Source organism: Arachis ipaensis, chromosome B10, assembly GCF_059453495.1.
Source record: "Arachis ipaensis isolate K30076 ecotype BB chromosome B10, ASM5945349v1, whole genome shotgun sequence".
In the NCBI taxonomy this organism is placed as follows: Eukaryota; Viridiplantae; Streptophyta; class Magnoliopsida; order Fabales; family Fabaceae; genus Arachis; species Arachis ipaensis.
Genome location: NC_142435.1, coordinates 33,813,435 through 33,822,800, shown reverse-complemented (window position 1 = coordinate 33,822,800; position 9,366 = coordinate 33,813,435). Strand labels below are relative to the sequence as shown.

Sequence of the window (9,366 nt, the reverse complement as noted above, 5' to 3'; positions counted from 1 at the left end):
AAGTTAGTGTTAACTTAAGCAAAAATTCAAACAGTTAGTATGCTTAGTAAAAAGAAAAAGAAAAAGTGCTTAATCTAGACCACCACCTCACTTAATCATTGTCAACCTAATCAATCCCCGGCAACGGCGCCAAAAACTTGATGTGTGGAAAACGATCTAACACAAAACTCACCAGCAAGTGTACCGGGTCGCATCAAGTAATAATAACTCACATGACTGAGGTCGATCCCACAGGGATTGAAGGATTGAGCAATTTTAGTTTAGTGGTTGATTTAGTCAAGCGAATCAAGTATTGGTTGAGTGGTTTGTAATTTGCAGAAGCTAAATTGCTTGAAATGTAAAGGGAGAAGGGGAAATTACAGTAAATGAAAGAGCAGGAAAGTAAATGTGCTGAATCTTAAAGAACAAGTAAAGTAAATTGTAGAAACTTAGATTGCAAGAAATGTAAATGACTGAATCTTAAAGTGCAAGAAATGTAAATTGCTTGAATTATAAAAGGAGTTGGGAATTGGGATTGCAGAATTTAAACAAGACAGAAGTAAATTACAATTAAACAGAAGAGTAGAGAATTGATTGAATCAAATTAAATCTCAACAGAAAAGTAAAAATGTTTTGAGAATTTAAAAACAGAAAGTAAGCAATGCTTAATTTGCAGCAAATTAAAAGGGGTTGAAGATCTCAGGAGTGGAAGAGACTAGATAACAAGTCTAGATCTCAAATCCTTCCTTGATCTAACAAGAACAATTGTAAAGGAAATAAAGAAAAGTTGAATTGCAGAAAGTGTAGAAGAAGAATAAAAGAAGATGTAGTGAACAGAAATTGAAATTCAATTATGCAGAAGAGTAAACAAGATCTCAAGGTAAGATTGAAACAGAAGTTCTTCAATTCTTCACCCAAGATCCCAAACAAGAAATTAAAAGAGTGCTCAAGCAAGAATAGGGAAGAAGAGAGATCAATTCTCCTTCCAAATTCTCTAAGATCCAAATTCAAAAGTAAAAAGCTCAAAAAATGAAAATGACAATTAAAAGGAAAATTCAAAGTAAAGTCTAGAGGTGTCAAAAGGTCCTAATTACATCAAACTAACTCCTATTTATACACTTTCTATTCTTGGATTTTGGAATTTGGATGGGCTTTTGATTTGGTGAAGAAATGAATTAAGTTGGAGTTTTAATTCAATTTTTCAGCCCAATATTTCACCTCCCAAGGGTAAGCTCAGTTGGAAAATCAAACTGAGCCCCCAAGTGTTGCCATCCGTGTCAAATTTGGTGCGCCAAGCTCCTTGGTGCGTGTCATGGTGCGCATCAAAGCCCCCCTTGGTGTGCAAAATTGTGCTTGGTCGTGTCAAATTGTGGGGGAGAAGGGGATTGTAGTGCTCAGTTGGGAAAACCAACTGAGCTTTCCATGTGCAGTGCCTTGTTCTCGTCCTCAATGTCCCAGGTTCGAATCCTGGTGGAAGCAATTAGAGGCTAATTTCCTTTGGAAGAGTGGATGCTCCTCCCTTGTGTTTCCAAGAATTCCCAAGTTCGAATTCTAGAGGAAGTATTTTGGCTAATTCTTCATGATTTTCCTTTGTGAGGAACGTTCCTTGCCTCCCCTTGGTCCTTGGTTCGATCCTTGGGTGAAGCTTTTTGGCTATTTTCTTCTTATTTTTCTTCCTTGGGTCATCAGTTCGATACCTTGAGGCTTCACTCCTTGGAAGTTTGCTTTGAATTAATTTTGGAGAACCCCCGATAAAGCTCACTTAGTGAACTGAGCCTTATGTTGCTTCTTTGCTTTCTTTAGTGCTCAGTTCACTAAGTGAACTGAGCTTTGTACCCTGCCTTCTCTTTTTATTACTTGTGAAGCTCAGTTCACTTTTCCAACTTAGCCTTCCTTCTTCCTCAATGTTGGCACACTTTTGCTTCCCTTAGGCACGCTTTTTGCTTCTTTTGGAACGTCCCTTAGGCCACGCTTTTCTTCTTTTCTTCTTTCTTCACCTACAAGTAATCAAAACAACCAATCAAAGTATCACTAAATTCACAAGGCTTATAAATCATTAAAAATCAATTAAATTTAGCTTCAACCTCATGATTTAGCATCAAATAAATGGTGGTTGTTTGATTCAAAGAAGTCATGCATTTTTAATCCAAGTTACTTACTTAGAATGCAAGAAAGTGCATAAAACCTAATAAAAACAAAGAAAAAGGCTAGTGAAACTAGGCTACGATGACTTGTCATCAGTCGTGCCAATATTGGTTGTTTTGTCCGAGGTATCTCCGATTTGAATCTTCTCCATCTCGCCTTCTGGCTGCGGACGGAGTTCTTCTCGTTGCTGGACTCCGCCTAGTTCAATTGTATGAAACTCCTCTCCCCTTCCTCTAAGGTTTAGACTTTCGTTATAACAGTGGCGTGCCATCTTTTGATCTGCTTTTATCATGGCTATCCCTTCTGTGGTTGGGAATTTCATGCATAGATGTGGGGTTGAAACTATTGCACCGAGTTGATTGAGTGTTGTCCGACTTATTAGAGCATTGTAGGCTGAACTTACGTCGACCACAATGTAGTCTATTTTGAGGGTCCGAGATTGGTTCCCCTTTCCAAAGGTTGTGTGTAGCGATATGTATCCCAGTGGTTGTACTGGGGTATCTCCTAATCCGAACAGGCTGTTCGGGTATGCCCTAAGCTCCTTTTCGTCTAAGCCAAGTTTGTCGAAGGCTGTTTTGAATAAGATGTCGGCAGAACTCCCCTGGTCCACTAATGTGCGATGTAGATTGGCGTTTGCCAGTATGATAGTGATGACCATGGGATCATCGTGTCCCGAGATGATGCCTAATGCGTCCTCTTTAGTGAATGTTATCGCCGGGATGTCGAGTGTTTCCTCCTTTCCTTCGACATGATATACTTCTTTGAGATATCTTTTGTGAGATGATTTGGAGATCCCACCTCCTGCAAACCCACCGTGTATCATGTGGATGTGTCTTTCTGGTGTCCGAGGTGATCGTTCAGTTCGTCCGTCATCTTCGTCCCTTCGCCTCTTTCTTTGGTCATCATCTCGGGTGGCTAGAAATCGATCTAATTTTCCTTCTCTCACCAATTTTTCTATGATATTCTTTAAGTCGAAGCACTCGTTCGTGGAGTGCCCTCGGACTCGATGGTATTCACAATATTCCTTCCGGTTTCCCCCTCCCCTTTTGCCTTTAAGCGGTCGCGCTGGCGGGATTTTCTCTGTATGGCAGACTTCTTTGTACACGTCGACCAGGGATGCCCTGAGAGGAGTGTAATTATGGTATTTTTTTATTTTCTCCCCTTGTCGATCTTCTTTCTTTATGGATTCTTTGTCTTTATCCCGGTAGGAGGCTCCAGATTTTGAGGTTTCTCCCAATCGGGCGTTTTCTTCCATATTGATGTATTTTTCTGCTCGTTCCTGTACTTCATCCAAGGAGGTCGGGTACTTTTTTGATATAGATTGGCTGAAAGGTCCTTCTCGTAGGCCATTGATGAGTCCCATGATGGTGGCCTCTGTGGGTAAACTTTGTATGTCCATGCATGTTCTATTGAACCTTTCCATGTAGTTGCAGAGGCTCTCCCGATCTCCTTGCTTGATCCCCAGTAGACTGGGGGCGTGCTTGGCCTTATCTTTCTGGATGGAGAATTTGGCTAGGAACTTTTTGGCTAGATCGTCGAAGTTTGAGATGGACTTTGGAGGTAGGTTGTCGAACCATCTGATTGCCGTCTTCGTGAGGGTTGTTGGAAAAGCTTTACAGCAAACGACATCTGAGGCGTCGGTAAGGTACATTCTGCTTCTGAAATTGCTGAGATGATGGTTAGGATCTGTGGTGCCGTCATATAAAGTCATATCCGGTAGTTTGAAGTCCTTTGGGATCTTGGTTTTCATGATCTCCCTGGTGAATGGATCCTGTTCTTTGCGTGAGCTTTCCTCGGGACTGATTTGAGGAGTTTTCGATTTGAGATCGGCTTCTAATTGTAGTAATTTTTCTTCCAATTCTCGTCGTCACCGTACCTCTCTTTGAAGATCCTTTCTGATCTCTCGTTGTTGTTGGGTTTCTTTTTCAAGTTGCTTCAAGCGATCTTGAAGTGCTTCTATTGCTCCCGGATTTGCTGAATTTTTGTCTCCGTTGGATTCCGGGGTATCTTCTGGTGGGGTGTCCACATTTTTGTGCAGCGTTCTTTTTTCTAAATCCGAATCGTGGTTGTTGTCATGGTCGTCCGCCATGGTGATGGGATGACTTCCAAGTTCCCCGGCAACGGCGCTAATGTTCCGAGGGTTACCTGAAACTGTAGGTCGATCTCGGACGAGATCTTCTGTGCTGGTCGGAACCGATGTGTCTGGCTGGTAAATGGCGGTCGGAGCTAGTGCGTCCGACTTGTTTGGATTGAACGTACTGCTGATCCTCTATCACCGAAGGGTGGGGGGTACCTGCAAGAGACTCTGATGCTTAAGTTAGCACATGTATTAAACAGGTGTTATGTAGAATCAGAGTATGAGTTATACCTGGGTGCTTCAGTGTATTTATAAAGGTGAGGTGTGACCTTTTGGATAAGATAAGTTAGTTATCTTATCTTATCTTGATCTTTTGAGTTGAGGTCAGCGTATCTTCAATGGAACCGCCTTTATCTCTATAGGCTTGGGCTGCCTTAGGATTTGAGTCGTGTTCCTCTACCTGGGCCCTTTATTGGGCTCTCTTGTTGACTCGGCCGAGTTCTTTAAGAAGAAGTCGGTCTGCTTGACCCGAAGAGGTCGGTCGCTTTATCGTCGATCATCCTAGGTCGGATAGCTCGACCCAAGGTATGAACACCATTCAAGTGGATAAAATTCATATCCCTTAGCTTTCTTATTCCACTTGAATATAGTTTACTTGAAACAGATGGTCAACATAGGAATTTTTGTGGAATGAAAAGCAAGAAAGAGTTGGTTAGTGGTAGGCATCGCAATTCAAGGTTCACAATAGTTGAATCACCAAAATCTAAGTGCAAGGGATGGTGTAGTACTCGATTGAGAGGATCTAGGAGAGTGTGGTCCTTCAATGAGAATTCACAAGTCTTGTCACCCGAAATGAAGTATGGTAGTTGATGAGCGGATAATTTATACGCTTTTTCGCATTGTTTTTAGTATGTTTTAGTTAGTTTTTATTATATTTTTATTAATTTTTAAATAAAAATCACATTTCTGGACTTTACTATGAGTTTGTGTGTTTTTCTGTGATTTCAGGTATTTTCTGGATGAAATTGAGGGACCTGAGCAAAAATCTGATTCAGATGCTGAAAAAGGACTGCAGATGCTGTTAGATTCTGACCTCTCTGCACTCAAAGCGGATTTTATAGAGCTACAGAAGCCCAATTGGTGCGCTTTTAATTGCGTTGGAAAGTAGACATCCTGGGCTTTCCATCAATATATAATAGTCCATACTTTACTCGAAATTTGATGGCCCAAAGCGGCGTTCCAATTCAGCATAAAATTCCTGGCGTCAAAACGCCAGAACTGGCATAAAGGCTGGAGTTAAACGCCCAAACCGGCACAAAAGCTGGCGTTTAACTCCAAGAAAAGTCTCTACATGTGAAAGCTTCAATGCTCAGCCCAAGCACACACCAAGTGGGCCCGGAAGAAGATTTCTACATTAATTACTTATTTCTGTAACCTTAGGCTACTAGTTTTCTATAAATAGGACCTTTTGCTATTGTATTTTCATACTTTTACATCTTGGAATACTTTTCATCTTTGGAACTTATATGTTCACATTTGGGGGCTGGCCATTTGGCCATGCCTAAACCTTTTGTTCTTATGTATTTTCAACGGTGGAGTTTCTACACCCCATAGATTAAGGTGTGGAGCACTGCTGTTCTTCATGAATTAATGCAAAGTACTATTGTTTTTCTATTCAACTCAAGTCTATTTCTTCTCCAAGATATTCATTCACACTCAAGAACATGATGAATGTGATGATTATGTGACACTCATCACCATTCTCACCTATGAACGCGTGCCTGACAACCACTCTGTTCTACATGCAAACAAGCTTGAATGTGTATCTCTTGGGTTTCTAATCTAAGATTAAAACCTTCGTGGTATAGGCTAGAATTATTGGTGGCCATTCTTCAGATCCAGAAAGTCTAAACCTTGTCTGTGGTATTCCGAGTAGGATCTGGAAAGGGATGATTGTGACGAGCTTCAAACTCGCGAGTGTTGGGCGTAGTGACAGACGCAAAAGGATCAATGGATCCTATTCCAACATGATCGAGAACCGACAGATGATTAGCCGTGCGGTGACAGCGCATTTGGACCATTTTCACTGAGAGGACAGGAGGTAGCCATTGACAACGGTGATACCTAACCTACAGCTTGCCATGGAAAGGAGTATGAATGCTTGGATGAAGACAATAGGAAAGCAGAAGTTCAGGAGGAACAAAGCATCTTCATACACTTATCTGAAATTCTCACCAATGAATTACATAAGTATCTCTATCTTATTTTATATTTTATTCATATTTTAATTATCAATTCTCCATAACCATTTGAATCCGCCTGACTGAGATTTACAAGATGACCATAGCTTGCTTCAAGCCGACAATCTCCGTGGGATCGAACCTTACTCACGTCAGGTTTATTACTTGGACGACCCAGTACACTTGCTAGTTAGTTGTGCGGAGTTGTGACAAAGAGTTGAGATTACAATTGTGCGTACCAAGTTGTTGGCGCCATTGATGATCATAATTTCGTGCACCAAGTTTTTGGCACCGTTGCCGGGAATTGTTCGAGTTTGGACAACTGACGGTTCATCTTTTTGCTCAGATTAGGTAATTTTATTTTATTTTTAAGCTTTTAATTTTTGAAAAAAAAAATTTCTCTATTTTGTTCTTCAGAGTTTTTAAGAATGAATTCTAGAGTTTCATGATGATCTGTTGAAGTCTGGCTGGCTGTGAAGCCATGTCTAACCGTTTGGACCGAGGTTTCAACTTATCCTCACAAGAGCTTGTTGATTTCTATCAATTTTGCTGTTGAATGTAATGAACTGCTAAAGCTTGGCTGGCCATTGGGCGTGTCTAGTGTTTTGGACCGAAGCTTTCACTGAAAGCTTGGCTGGCTAGTAACCCATGTCTAATTCCTGGACCGGAGTTTTAGACTAATATTGCATGATTCCTAGAATTCTCATTAAGAATTTTGAATTCCTTATTTTCTCTTTCTCCAATTAATTTTCGAAAAATTACAAAAAATATTTATAAAATCATAAAACCAAAAATAATCTATGTTTCCTGTTTGAGTCCAGTATCAATTTTTAAGTTTGGTGTCCTGCATGTTTTATTTAATTCCCTGCATTTTTCGAATATATGCATTATGTTCTTCATTAATCTTCAAGTTATTCTTGATGATTTCCTTGCTCTGATCTTTAAATTCTCTTGTCTTGTGTGTTTTGTTATTTTTCATATGCATTCTCAAATTGTTAGTGTCTCTAATATAAAAATTTATAAGTTTGGAGTCTTGCATGCATTATTTGTTTTGATCTTGATTTTCCATGATTAGTTTCATTTTATTGTTTCTCATCATTAAAAATTCAATAAATTTTCAAAATTATGTCTTTTCAAGTCAATAATACATAGAATTGAAGATTCAGAACATGCAGCAGAGGAATTACACAGAAAAAGCGGGCGTTCAAAACGCCCAGTGAGGAAGGAAAAATGGCGTTTAAACGCCAGCCAGGGTACCTAGCTGGGCGTTAAACGCCCAAAAGGGTAGTATTTTGGGTGTTAAACGCCAGAATAGATACCATTCTGGGCGTTTAACGCCAGGATGGCACAAGAGGGAAGATTTTGTTTTCAATTCAAATCTTTTTCAAATTTTCATAATTTTGCAAAATCAAATCTTTTTCAGATCATATCTTTTCAATCATATCTTTTCAAAATCAATTCCTTTCAATTTTTTTTACTATTTTCGAAAATCCTTGCTATACAATTAGTGATTTGATTCAAAAATTTCTTCCTTGTTAAGAAAGGTTTAATAATTGAATTTTAGAATCATATCTTTTAAATTTCTTGTTAGCCAAGTCATTAATTTTAAAAAAAATTCTTTTAAATTGATTTTCAATCATATCTTCTCAATCATATCTTCTCAATCACATCTTTTTCAAAATAATTTTCAATCATATCTTCTTTTTTATTTCTGATTTCAAAATCTTTTTCAAAATCACTTAACTACTTTCTCAATTTTAATTTTCAAAAATCATAAATCAATTTTTTTCAAAATTTCTTTTAATTATTTCAAAATATTTTTTCGAAAATTCTTCCCCTCTTCTCACATCCTTCTATTTAAGGACTAACACTCCTCCACTATCAGCAATTCGGACTCTCTCTCTATAAGTTCGAATTCTTCTTTCTACCTCCTCCTTCTATTCTTCTTTTCCTCTGATATCTCAAGGAATCTCTATACTGTGACATAGAGGATTCCATACTTTCTTCTCCTCTCTTTTATATGAGCAGGAGCAAGGATAAAGGCATTCTTGTTGAAGCTGATCTTGAACCTGAAAGGACCTTGAAGAGAAAGCTAAGAGAAGCTAAAGCACAACTCTCTGGAGAGGACCTAACAGAAATTTTCAAACAAGAAGAAGCCATGGCAGCCGAAAACAACAACAATGCCAACAATGCAAGGAAGGTGCTTGGTGACTTTACTGCACCTACTCCCGACTTCTATGGGAGAAGCATCTCTATCCCTGCCATTGGAGCAAACAACTTTGAGCTGAAGCCTCAATTAGTTTCTCTAATGCAACAAAATTGCAAGTTTCATGGACTTTCATTGGAAGATCCTCATCAATTCTTAGCTGAATTCTTGCAAATCTGTGACACTATCAAGACCAATGGGGTTGACCCTGAGGTCTACAGACTTATGCTCTTCCCTTTTGCTGTAAGAGACAGAGCTAGGATATGGTTGGATTCACAATCTAAGGAAAGCCTGAACTCTTGGAAAAAGCTGGTCAATGCTTTTCTGGCCAAATTCTTTCCACCTCAAAAATTGAGTAAGCTAAGAGTGGAGGTCCAGACCTTCAAACAGAAAGAAGGTGAATCCCTCTATGAAGCTTGGGAAAGATACAAGCAATTGATCAGAAGTTGTCCTTCTGACATGCTTTCTGAATGGAGCATCATAGGTATCTTCTATGATGGTCTGTCTGAACTATCCAAGATGTCATTGGACAGCTCTGCTGGAGGATCTCTTCATCTGAAGAAGACGCCTGCAGAAGCTCAGGAATTCATTGAGATGGTTGCAAATAACCAATTCATGTACACTTCTGAAAGGAACCCTGTGAATAATGGGACAAATCAGAAGAAAGGAGTTCTTGAGATTGATACTCTGAATGCCATATTGGCTCAGAATAAAATGTT

The 9,366-nt window shown here is 39.3% G+C and overlaps 1 non-coding gene across 1 annotated transcript; it reads right to left on the bottom strand.

Moving 5' to 3' along the window:
• Nucleotides 1-9,004: 9,004 nt before the first annotated feature.
• On the bottom strand, nucleotides 9,005-9,112 carry LOC148579642 (small nucleolar RNA R71). Its single transcript, XR_015896242.1, has one exon. It is a non-coding gene; the product is annotated as a small nucleolar RNA R71 (small nucleolar RNA).
• Nucleotides 9,113-9,366: the final 254 nt, after the last annotated feature.